Source organism: Canis lupus, chromosome 24 (genome assembly GCF_048164855.1).
Source record: "Canis lupus baileyi chromosome 24, mCanLup2.hap1, whole genome shotgun sequence".
Taxonomy (NCBI): Eukaryota; Metazoa; Chordata; class Mammalia; order Carnivora; family Canidae; genus Canis; species Canis lupus.
Genome location: NC_132861.1, coordinates 823,939 through 836,368, shown reverse-complemented (window position 1 = coordinate 836,368; position 12,430 = coordinate 823,939). Strand labels below are relative to the sequence as shown.

At 48.0% G+C, this 12,430-nt stretch overlaps 1 long non-coding RNA gene across 4 annotated transcripts in view; it reads right to left on the bottom strand.

Annotated features, from left to right (window-relative positions):
* Window positions 1-2,525, bottom strand: part of LOC140616581 (uncharacterized) — a 92,551-nt gene extending 90,026 nt beyond the window's left edge. For all 4 annotated transcript variants that reach the window (XR_012017002.1, XR_012017001.1, XR_012017000.1 and 1 more), the window contains exon 1: window positions 1,235-2,525. This is a non-coding gene — a long non-coding RNA (uncharacterized lncRNA). The remainder of the gene's footprint in view (window positions 1-1,234) is intronic.
* Between the last annotated feature and the right edge of the window lie 9,905 nt (window positions 2,526-12,430).

The window sequence follows — 12,430 nt, the reverse complement described above, 5'->3', positions numbered from 1 at the left end:
GACCAGAACCAGGCGTTGTATTCAAGGGTTGAATCACTATGTGGTAAACCTGATACTATATCATACTGTGTTTAGAAAGAGGACTTCAAGTAAAAGTTTAAAATAATAATTGGTAGTATTGATGAAACATGTGTGCACAAGAGATAAAATCATAAAAGCAACTGAAAATCCAAAGAGTCTTTAGAGCCACAAATCCCCTCCTTAGCTCAGCTCAGGAGAAGCCTGCCATGCCTATTCTCACCCCAGCAGAAGCCTGGATTTTGACTCTCTGTGGAGGCTGCTGACTTGGTGGAGTCAGGCTATCTTTGAACCCAAAACCTAAATAGAGTGCATAAAACTAAACTGCCCAAGATGCTAGGAATCCCAGTGCAGGCACATGCCAAGACACAAACTCTAACCATACAGAGATATAACCCTAACCCTCCACTTAAGCCTAATGTTAACCTAAACCTTAAACAAGACCTATCACTAATCAAAAACCAAACACAAACCCCAAGACCGAAACACATTCACTGAACCTTCCTGCCAACCCTCACTGTAACCCCTAAACCTATTCTAAACCCTTAACCCTGACCCTTACCTTAAATCTAACCCTAACCCTAACCTCTAACCCTAACCTTATCTTAATGTACTCAAATCCTATTCCTAACCTTAACATGTACCCTAACCCTAACCCTCTAATACTAATCCTATCTCATACCCCAAACTCTACCCTAACATGTACCCTAAAACTAATACCTAACCCACTGCCTAACCCTCTCTTACCCTTTTCCAAAACCATACCCTGACCTGACCCTAACCCTAACCCCTACCAAACACTAACCCTAACCATAGCCCTAACCCTTATCCTAAACCTAACCCTCGCCCTAACCCTAAACCTAGCCCTAACTTTAACTCTTCCCCCTAACCCTAATGACTAACCCAAACTCACACCCTAACCCCTAACCCTAACTGCAAACCTAGCCCACCCCTAACCCTAACCATAACCCAAACCCTAATTCCTAACCTCCTACCCTAATCCCTAAAGTCTAAACCCTAAACCTAACTCTTACTCCTGTCCCTAACCCAAACCCCCTTCCTAACTTCTAACCACTGACCCTTACCCTTAACCCTCACCCTAACCTCTAATCCATAACCATAAGCTTAATCACTAACCCCTAACATCTAACCTAAGCCTAACCACCAAATGCCTCCCCTCCCCTGACCCGACCATTCATTCTACCCATTCACTTACCCTATGGTTCTGAGGAGTCCCTTCTGACATGGACGTGGCCCCAACGGTGCCTCCAGGGTCCTCCAGGGGGTCCTGAGGAAGCCGGGCTCCTGTGAGTGCGCATGTGGCCCCATGTGTTCCAGAGTCATAGTCAGCAGGTCCTGAGTACGCCGGGTCTCCTGTCACCGTGGAGTATGCCTCACATCCTCTGGAAGCCTCACAGCAGGTTCTCAGGAGGCTGGGGGCTCCTTTCAGCCTGGACATGGCCCCACATCCCCCAGAAAACTCACCGCGGGTCCTGAGGAGGCTGTGGGTTCCTGTCAGCCTAGACGCAGCCCCATATGTCCCGAAGCCAAAGTGCAGGTCCTGAGGAGGACGGGGGTCCTCTCAGTCTTGACGTGGCCCCATATTTTCCTCAGCCTCACCATAAGACCCGAGGAGGTTGGAGGCTCCTGTCAGCATGGACAGGGCCCCAAATCATCCCAAACCTTCACAGTGTGTCCTGAGGTGGCCTGAGACGCCTGTCAGTGTGGATTCGGCATCCACATCTTTCTTAGGCCTCACCACAGACTCTGACAAGGCTGGGGTCTTCTGTCCGCATGGACGCATCCCCATATGTCCCGAAGTCTACACCGGGGGTCCTGAGGACATCAGCGTCCAGTTCTGTGGACGTGGCCCCACATCCTCCCGAAGCGTCACCGCTGGTTCTGAGGTGGCCGGGCTCCGGTCACTGTGGATGCGGCCCCCAGCTTCCAGAAGACTCAACTTATGTCCTGAGGGGCCCGTTAGCTCCTGCCAGAGTGGACGCTGCGCCACATTTTTCAGAAGCCTCCCCGCGTGTCCTGAGGCAGCCCAGGGGCTCCTGTCAACGTGGATGCAGGCCCACATCTTACTGAAGCCTCTCCGCGGGGCCTGCAGCAGCCCAGGAGCTCCTGTCAGGGTGGGTGAGGGCCAACAATTTCCTGAAGCCTCCCAGCAGGACCTGAAGTGGCCCAGGGGCTCCTGTCAGGGTGGGTGTGTACCCACATCTTCCTGAAGCCTCACCGTGTATTCTGAGGAGACCGGGGCTCCTGTCAGTGTGAACGTTGCCCAATATCCCCCTGAAGGCTCCACGCAGGTTCTGAAGAGGCTGTGGCTCATCAGCGTGGATGTGTCCCCACGTCTTCCTCAGGCCTCCCCAGGACAGGCTGGCTCCTGTTAGTGCAGGCAGAGGAGGCCTAATGCGCATGCATACACCCTGGGCGGTGCCTGGGCTCAGGCGCCCCCTGTGGGATGCTCAGACGCTGCAGGAGGCTGCAGGAGGCAGCATGCCAGTCCGTGTCCCACGACTGCCTCCCTCCAGGCTCCAGCTGTGCCCTGTTACCTTCGGAAACGTCTGATTCAAAAGGAGCCCAACACCCAGTTTCCTCAAAAATACTTAAGGAGAAGGAATTGGAGCCCAAAGGACGCGAAATGAAATGTGGACCAGACTTTTACCACATCCTGTAAAAATCACTCAACCCTCTTCCACTGTGGGCGGGAACACGGGCTGCTGCAGCAGCCTTGGAAACAGTGTGGAGGCTCCTCAGCAAGTTACAAATAGAGCAGCCCTGCGACCAGCAGGTGAACGGCCTGGAGCTCACTCTGAAGATACAGATGCAGTGAGATGTGGGACAACTGCACCCCAATGTTCACAGCAGCCGGGTCCACAGTAGCTACACTGTGGGAGGAGCCTTGGTGCCCTGTGGCAGATGATGGATAAAGAGGATGGGAGATAGATGGTATCATAGAGAGAGGAATGGTACTCAGCTATCAAAGAGAAGGAAATCTTGCCATTTGCAATGACGTGGATAGTACTAGAGGGATCGGGATCCCTAGGTGGCACAGCGGTTTGGCGCCTGCCTTCGGCCTAGGGCGCGATCCTGGAGACCCAGGATCGAATCCCACATCGGGCTCCCGGTGCATGGAGCCTGCTTCTCCCTCTGCCTGTGTCTCTGCCTCTCTCTCTCTCTCTCTGTGACTATCATAAATAAATAAAAATAAAAAAAAAATCTTAAAAAAAAAAAAGAACTAGAGGGATCATCTTAAGTGAAATAGGTCAGTGGGAAAAGAGAATGACCATGTGGTGTCATTCATAGGTGGAATTAAAGAAGCAAAGCAGATGAACATCTGTGAAGGGAAGGAAAAACAAATAAGATGAACACAGATGCAGGGAATACAGATCGAAACAATAGGAAATGAACTGAGTGTCACTGCAGGGGAGGGGATGGTGGAGGGAATAACAGGGGACCGGCATGAAGGAGAGCATGTGATGTCACGAGCACTGCGGTTATCTCCAACTGGTGAATCCCTGAATTCTTCCTCTGAAAGTATAATACACTATACATTAATTAATTGGGTTTAAATTAAGTGAAGAAATCAGTTGTATCAGAGCACGTTTCCTTCTAGACTCTCTGTTCTGCTCTTTCAGCTTATGCTGGGACCAAACCCTCATGGGTCTGGTTTGTTTAAGTAGGCATCAGGCCTCGTCCATGGACCAGCCCAGGGCTGGAACTCACAACCCCGAGATCAGGACCGGAGGTTAGGTCAGGAGTCGGAGGCTTAACCGACAGAGCCAGGCGGGGTCCCGAGGACAACACTGCTTTATCCTGTCTCTGTGACATCATTTGAAATAGGAAAGTGCTGCGTCCTGCTCTGTCCTGCTTCTCCAATACTGATTTGCTCTCCGGGGTCATTTGTGGGGGCGGATGGACGTTATGGGGTTTTTTTCCTATTTATAGGATCTGCCACCATGACTTGACAGGAATGACATTGAAATTGAGGGTGGCTTCAGGAACTGGGGACATTTTCACAAGATAAGGCTCCCAACCCATGAGCCCAGGACAGCCTCCCAGAGCCTGGTATGGCTCAGTGCACAAGTCTTGTGCTCCTTTGGTTCAGTCTCATTATTTATTCTCTGTGATGCTCCTGAGAAAGGAGTCACATCCGTCATTTCCTTCCTGAGTGCTCATTGTCAGGACACAGCAAGCCCTACAATAGAATAAAAACTGAGCCCAGGCCAAGGGCAGGAAGCCCCTATTAGAAGGAGAACAGAGCTCAATGCCTTTGAAGGCCCCATATCAAAATGTAAACAGAACTTGAGGTATTGCTCCAGCCCTTCGGGAGTACCCCGAGACCAGCCCTTAAAACTAAGGTAAAACCCTCCTCGGGGTCCAAGTCACTGTTCCGCTGTGTCGGGTATACTTGGATAGAAGCTCAAGCTTGTAAATAAACCCTCGTGTGCTTGCATTGGTGTCGGCTTCTCGGTGGTTTCTCGGATTCGCAATCTTGGGCACAACAGTCTGAGAAAAAAAACAAAACCAAAAGAAGCTCGGGCGCATGTAGAGTGAACGCAGGGTTCTGAGAGAAGCGGCGGAGATCGGGGCCTTGGGGGCTCTTCTGTGGAGGCCCATGCAGACTGGGGAGCAGGATACTCAGCCCCAGAGCCACAGAACCCAGCGTCCCCACCCACATCCCGCCCATCAGGGCCAGGTCTGAGGGAGCAGCACAGCGCTGCCCACTGGAGGCTAGAGGCGCTGACGCCCACCCTGCCTCTGACCCCCGCAGGTGCATATCCCAGGCAGATGTGCACCTGACAATCAGCACCACATCCTATCCCCAGACCCTGCACAGACCACTCACTGCCACCAAGTTCTCAGACCACAGAGGCTGCAGAGCTTCAGCTCTGACTGGAAAGTAGGGTCTAGATTCCTTTGTACTTTGTGCTCTATTTTCATTCATTTTCTTTGATTCTTTTTTATTAATTGCCTTATTTAATTTTTATGTATGTACCTTAGATATTTCTAATTTTTACTTCCATGGTACTTTAACAGGAAAAGAAAACAGGAGGTACAGGAGGAAAGATGACAAACACTACCTCAGCAAGATGATCAGATCGATACCAAGACTGATAAATCATATTGATAGTATCTATCCTTTATATGATATAATAAAAATGGCAGTATATCTCTGTATATAATCCACAAAAACAGTTCAATCATGTGATAAAAAGACATGTCCCAACTTAGGGAAATTTTACAAAATACTCTACTTCTCAAGTGTTCCAGTTCAACAACAAGGAAAGGCTGAAAGACTGTCATAATGCAGAGAGCCTAAGAAAACATGAGGACAAATGGAGTGTGATATGAGGGATGGTAACTTAGCAAAAACTAAGGAAATGTGAATAATGTATGGTCTTTGGTTACTGCATATATTTTAATATTGATTCATTAACTAATATTTGTACCGTCATGATATAAGATATCAATAATTGGAGAAATTGAGAGCAAGTGCATGTGAATTCTCTGTACTGTCTTCTCAATTTCCCTGTAAATCTTTGTTTGCTTTCTAATAAATAAGATTTATTGTGAAAATTGACTTAAATGAATCAGGCTCCAAAGGGGAAGACATTTTAACAATAGTTGAATTAACTTTTGCCTTATTCTTAAAGAGTTCCTTCGATGGGAACAAAGTAAGAATTTCAAATCAGAAGGAAAGAAAAACACTTATGAACACGTATAATGCCTCCTCAACCTGAAAAGCAGGAAAGGATAATAAATAGCAAAAATCAGATAAAAATACTTGTATTATAATAGACACCATATTGCAAGTGCATTGAAAATTAGCAGTGCATAACATTTATTTCCTTGACATTTGTCTTCCAAAGAGTTCACAGTGTTTCAGTGTCAGTTGAAATAGGGGAAGAATCTCAGGGAAGAATCCTTCACATAATAATAGGAACATTGGTACTAATGTCTCTCAGTTCTTTCCAAATCCATAAAGATGCATTTCCTTTTTTTTTAAATTTTTATTTATTCATGATAGTCACAGAGAGAGAGAGAGTGAGAGAGGCAGAGACACAGGCAGAGGGAGAAGCAGGCTCCAAGCACCGGGAGCCCGACGTGGGATTTGATCCCGGGTCTCCAGGATCGCATCCTGGGCCAAAGGCAGGCGCTAAACCGCTGCGCCACCCAGGGATCCCATATAAAGATGCATTTCCTGATGAGTGACTGAGCTGTGAAGAAAGAGATGAGAAACCCTCATCCCTCTGAATTACTTGTGTCAGAATATTTTAACCATAGTACCACAGATAGTAAATTATCCTTATTAACAAGAAATACGTCTCATATTGTAATCTGAGCAATCAGATGGGCAGAGAAAAAACACTTTTACTCACTCTTCATCTTTTAAAGATAAAGGACAGCTTTTCTATGTTCAAAGTCAGATTTCAATATAGCCTTAGGGAATAAAAGTCAGCAGCATGGAATCCCGCTGCACAGCTGGGACGCCCGCGCCCCTGGTATTCCTGATCCCAAATCCTTGGGCCTATCCCCCAACACCCGATGCCATGCTGAGGTCATTTGCAATTGCTCTCTTAGGAGCTCCTGAGAAGGGAGAAGGAGCTAGATAGGATGGGACAGGATGCAAGGAGGCCCAGAACATTATGGCCATTCCAATTTAAATTCAGCATTAGCACATGCCCAGACATCCCAGGCCCCTGTGAAGAAGAGCTGAAATTTACATTATTTCAGTTACAGGAAAAAAACAAAAGTTTACATCTTAATTTCTTAGAAAGCCCCACAATAGAATAAAAACTGAGCCCAAGCCAAGGGCTGGAATCCCCTATTACAATGAGAAGAGAGCTCAATGCTCTTGAAAGCCCCATATCAAAATGTAAACAGAACTTGAGGAATTGTTCCAGCCCTACTGGAGGTCCCCGAGATCAGCCCTTAAAACTAAGCTAAAACCGTCCTCGGGGTCCAACTCACTGCTCCACTGTGTGGGGTATACTTGGACCCATGCTCGAGTTTGTAAAACAACCCTCGTGTGTTTGCATTGGTGTCGGCTCCTTAGTGGTTTCTCAGATTCACAATCTTGTGCACAACACCCCAATGTCCCCTCCCCTCCTGGACTGACCCCTTGTCCCCTCCCACTCAGGCTGACCCCCAGTCACCTCCCCGCCCACAACAGCTAGGCACAGGCCCTCACACAGGTCCCACGGGCACGGTGGACACTCCCGCCATCCCCAGCCTCCCAGGGGAAGGACAGAGTTTTCGGCAGGACACACTCCCATGGTGGCCCCAGGGCTCCCTGCCCAGGACAGACAGGTCAGGATCTGTATCCTTGATGCCAGCTCCTCCTCCCCGGTTTTCCCACAGGAAATGAAGGAGGAGGCCCTGGTCTCCTCCAGGGACATCACGCTGGGGGACCTGGACGTCACCAGGATGTTCAGCTGTCATGTCATGTTTTGAGACTACTACGGGGTAGGGTGATGCTGAGAGGCCAGGGGGTATCGGGTCCCGGGGAGGACCAGGGGCATCTGGGTAGGGATCACGGGGCTTCGGAGGGACATACTGTGCCCTGCCTCCACCCACTGTCCCTCCTGGAGAGCGGGACACCCTGCACAGGACACCAGCCCCTAATCCAGGGGTACCTGGGCTGATTGGCCCACCCTCTGTGGGCGCTGGGTTGATTTGAGCCCCTACCAGTCCCAACACAAAGACTAATGGAATCAGGCCCCCATGGCCCTGGCCAGCCCTGGACTCTGGCCCCGGGCTGAGCGAGCCCTCTCACAGCTGGATGTGACCTACTGGGCCCTGGGAATGCATGACAGATCCAGGTCGCTGATCTAGGGCAGCCCTGGGGATCCCGGGACACCGAAGTGAAGGGACAGGAGGGGTAAGCTGGTGGGCCCCACCAGGACCCACACCAGGATGCAGGCTCCTCCAGGTGCTGGGGCCCCAGAGGGCCCAAGGCTGGGGTCCAGCTGCCATGCGGGGACCTAGCACAGGAGCCCATAAGCTGCAGGTCCAGGTCAGCTCTGCTGTCCTCAGTACCGTCACTCAGGCTGAAACCTCAGGACACACGCCCCCACCCAGAGTCCAAACATGCTCCCAGGTGGGGGACTCCAGCACCCGCCTCCCACCCCGGGTGATTCATGCCCCCCTTAAAGGACAGAAAGGTCTCCCTCCCCAGGGGAAGGCACGCAACCACGGCTCTGAGCCCGTTTGCTGTAGAAAGTCAATAAAGTGTTGTGGTGCGAAAATGCACAACCAGCCCGTTTCTGTGTCTCCCAGACTCTGTGCACAGGGAGTGGAGAGACCCCCAGAGAGGAGGAGGCGGCACTACCTAGGCGCCAACTAGCCCCTGCAGGGGCGCCACCAGGCACACACAGCTGATGGCCCCCCGTGCCTTCCAGGGGTGGCCAGACCCACTGCTGGACATGGGAATGTGGCTGAGCCGGAACTTCAAGCTCAGCTGACCCACCAGCCGAAAGTCACTGCATGAGTGCGCCCTGGCGCTGCCAGGAGAGCCCAGCTAACCACCCGGTGCCAGCACCAGAAATGATGTTGTGCCAACCATTTCGGGGTTTTTTGGTGACCCAGCCAGAGGATCCGATAGCTGCATGTGACAGCTGCATGTGATAGACACACACACACCTCAAAACCAAGAAAAGTTGGAATCCCCCCAATGTTGTCAAACAGCAGCCGATGGTTACATACACAACACTGCGGTCCCCAATAGGATAGATGGAAAATGCTATAAGCCACGACTGCAGAGGTGCTGGAGGCACGGAGCTGTGCCTGCTGTGTTCCAACAAGGAGGGCAGAGGGGCAGGAAGCATCCTCCGGAAGGGGGGCTCCTCCCAGGAAAGGACACCAGGTCCCTGTGAACTCTACGGAGGGTGAAATCTGTCCTCCTCTCTTTCTGCTTCTGGTTTCCCTCCTAAATGCCATTTTTCTCAATCATATTAGCAAGAATTTATTTTATGTTTTTAAATTTCTTTTTATTGCAGTCCAATTTGTATGAATTCTTTCTTCAGCAAGGGTATCATTCAGGAGAGATAAAGATTTTCCCAGAGAGGCAACATATAAAGGAGTTCATGACCAATTAACCAGTCCAGTAAGGAATTTTAAGAGGGACTCTTCTAGTGGGGGAAAAAAAGAGAACAAAAGCAACAAAGACTAGAAAGGCCCAGAGAACGTCCCCAGAAACACCAACTCTTCCGTTAACACAAAGGCACAAAGTTCATATCTTTGAATAGTCACTCTGAATGCTGATAGCCTAAATGCTCCAATCAAAAGATATAGGGGATCACAGTAGCTTAAAAAACAGGATCCGGGGCACCTGGGTGGCTCAGGGGTTGAGCCTCTGCCTTTGACTTAGGGTGTGATCCTGGAGTCTGGGATCAAGTCCCATATTGGGCTCCTGGTGGGGAGACTGCTTCTCTCTCTGCATAATTTTCTGTCTCTCTCTCTCTGTCTCTCTGATAAATAAAATTATTATTAAAAAAACAACATGCATCTGTATGCTGCCTACAAGATGCTCACCTTAAACCTATAGACAGAAACAGATTGAAAGTCAGGGGATGGATAATCATCTATCACACTAATGGATATCAAAAGAAAGGTGGAGGACCCATACTTATATCAACAAATGAGATTTGAAACCAAATCCTGGGGGACATCTGGTGGCTCAGTGGTTGAGCATCTGCCTTCGGCTCAGGGTGTGATCCTGGGATCCCAGGATCGAGTCCCACATCGGCCTCCCTTTGGGGAGCCTGCCTCTCACTCTGCTATGTTTCTTCCTCTGCTCCTCTGTGTATCTCTCATGAATACATAAATAAAATATTTAAATTTCAAACAAGAAAGAACAAATACTATAAGAAGAGATGAAGAAGGGTATTATTTCATAATTTAAAAACCTCTCTATCAAGATCAAACAACTAAATATTTATGCTGATACATGGGAGTACCTAAATATAGAAACCAATTAACAACAAACATACAGGAACTCACTGATAATAATACAATGACAGGGGATTTTAACACCCACTTATGGCAATGGACTGATCGCCTATGCAGAAATAAATAGGGGAAAAATAGCCTTGACACACTGGACCACAGGGACTCAACAGATATAGTCTGAACATTTCATCCGAAAGCAGAATACACATTCCTTTCAAGTGCACATGGGACATTCTCCAGAACAGATCATATCATGGCCCACAAATCAGCCCTCAACAGGTACAACAGGTACAAGAAAATTGATATCACACGCTGTACATTTTCAGAACACTACGCTATGAAACTCGAAGTTGACAGTAAGAAAAAAAATTGAGGGGATCCCCGGATGGCGCAGCTATTTGGCCCAGGGCGTGATCCTGGAGACCCGGGATCGAATCCCGCGTCAGGCTCCCGGTGCATGGAGCCTGCTTCTCCCTCTGCCTGTGTCTCTGCCTCTCTCTCTCTCTGTGACTATCATAAATAAATAAGTAAATAAAAGAAGAAAAAAAGAAAAAAAATTGGACAGACCAAAAATACGTGGAGATTATCAACATCCTACTAGAGAATGAACGGAGCAACCAGGAAATTAAAGAGGAAATTTAAAACAAATGAAAATGAAAACATTTTTCTCCAAACCTCTGGGATGTAGCAAAGGCAGTCCCATGGGAAGTATATAGCAATATAGGCCTACCTCAAGAAACAAGAAGTCTCCAATACACACCCTAACCCTACACCTAAAGGAGCTGTAAAAGGAAAGGAAACAAAGCCTAAAGCCTACAGAAGAAGGGAAAAAATAAAGATGAGAGCAGAAATAAACAATACAGAAACAACAAAACAGTAGAATGGAATAAGGAAACTAAGAGCTGTTTCATCAAAATAATTAATAAAATGGATCAAGCCCTAGCCAGCCTTATCAATGAGAAAAGAGAAATGACATAAATAAATAAAATCACAAATGAGAGAAGAGAGATCACAATGAACACCAGAAAAATAAGACAATGATAAGGGAATACTATGAAATTATACACTAGCAAACTGGGAGACCTGGAATAAATGGACAAATCCCTAGAAATGTGCAAACGAGCAAAACTAAAATAGGAAGAAACAGAAAATATGAACAGACTCATGAGTAGCAAAGAAATTGAATCAGCAAGGCACCTGGGTGTCTCAGTGGTTGAGCATCTGCTTTAGCTCAGGTCATGATCCCGGGGTCCTGGGGGATCAAGTCCCACATCAGGCTTCCCGCATGGAGCCTCATTTTCCCGCTGCCTATAATCTGCCTCTCTGTGTCTCTCATGAATACATGAATAAAGGTGCAGCCACTGTGGAAAACAGTTTGGAGGGTACTCGAGAAGTTAAAAATAGAGGATCCCTGGGTGGCGCAGCGGTTTGGCACCTGCCTTTGGCCCAGGGCATGATCCTGGAGACCCGGGAACTAATACCATGTTGGGATCCCGGTGCATGGAGCCTGCTTCTCCCTCTGCCTGTGTCTCTGCCTCTCTCTCTGTGACTATCATAAAAAAATTTAAAAAAAAAAGAAGTTAAAAATAGAGCTACCCTACGATTCCAAAATTGCAAAGCGAGGTCTTTACCCCGAGGATACAAAAGTAGTTTAGTAGATTCAAAGAGGAACACACAGCCCAGTGTTGGTAGCAGCATTATCATCAACAGCGAAACTCTGTATAGAGCCCGGATGTCCATCGACAGAAGAATGGGCAGAGACGATGTGGTAAATATACACCCTGCAACATCACTGGGTCATCAGAAGGGATGAAATGAAGCCATTTACAATGATGTGAGAGAATTGGAAGGGACTTATGCTAAATGAACTCAGTCAGAGAAAGACAGACCAAATACCATACAATTGCATTCACATGTGAATTTTAAGAAACCAAAGAAACTGGCAAAGTGGCGAAGGGGGGGATGAGAGATGCAAACCAAGAACACACTCTTAACACAGAGAATAAACTAATAAATACCAGAGGAAGGTGGAGGGGATGGGGAATCAGGGGATGGGGATAGTGGAGGTCAACTCTGACCAGTACCAGGCGTTGTATTCAAGGGTTGAATCACTATGTGGTAAACCTGAAACTATATCATACTGTGTTTACAAACAGGAATTCAAGTAAAACTTTAAAATAATAATTGGTAGTATAGAGGAAACATGTGCTCACAAGAGATAAAATCAGAAAGGCAACTGAAAATCCAAACAAAGAGTCTTTATAGCCACAAATCCCCTCCTTAGCTGAGCTCAGGAGAATCCTGCCATGCCTATTCTCACCCCAGAAAAGCCTGGATTTTGATTCTCTGAGGAGGCCACTGATTTGGTGGAGTCAGGCTATCTTTGAAACCAAAACCTAAATAGAGTGCATAAAACTAAACTGCCCAAGATGCTAGGAGTCCCAGTGCAGGC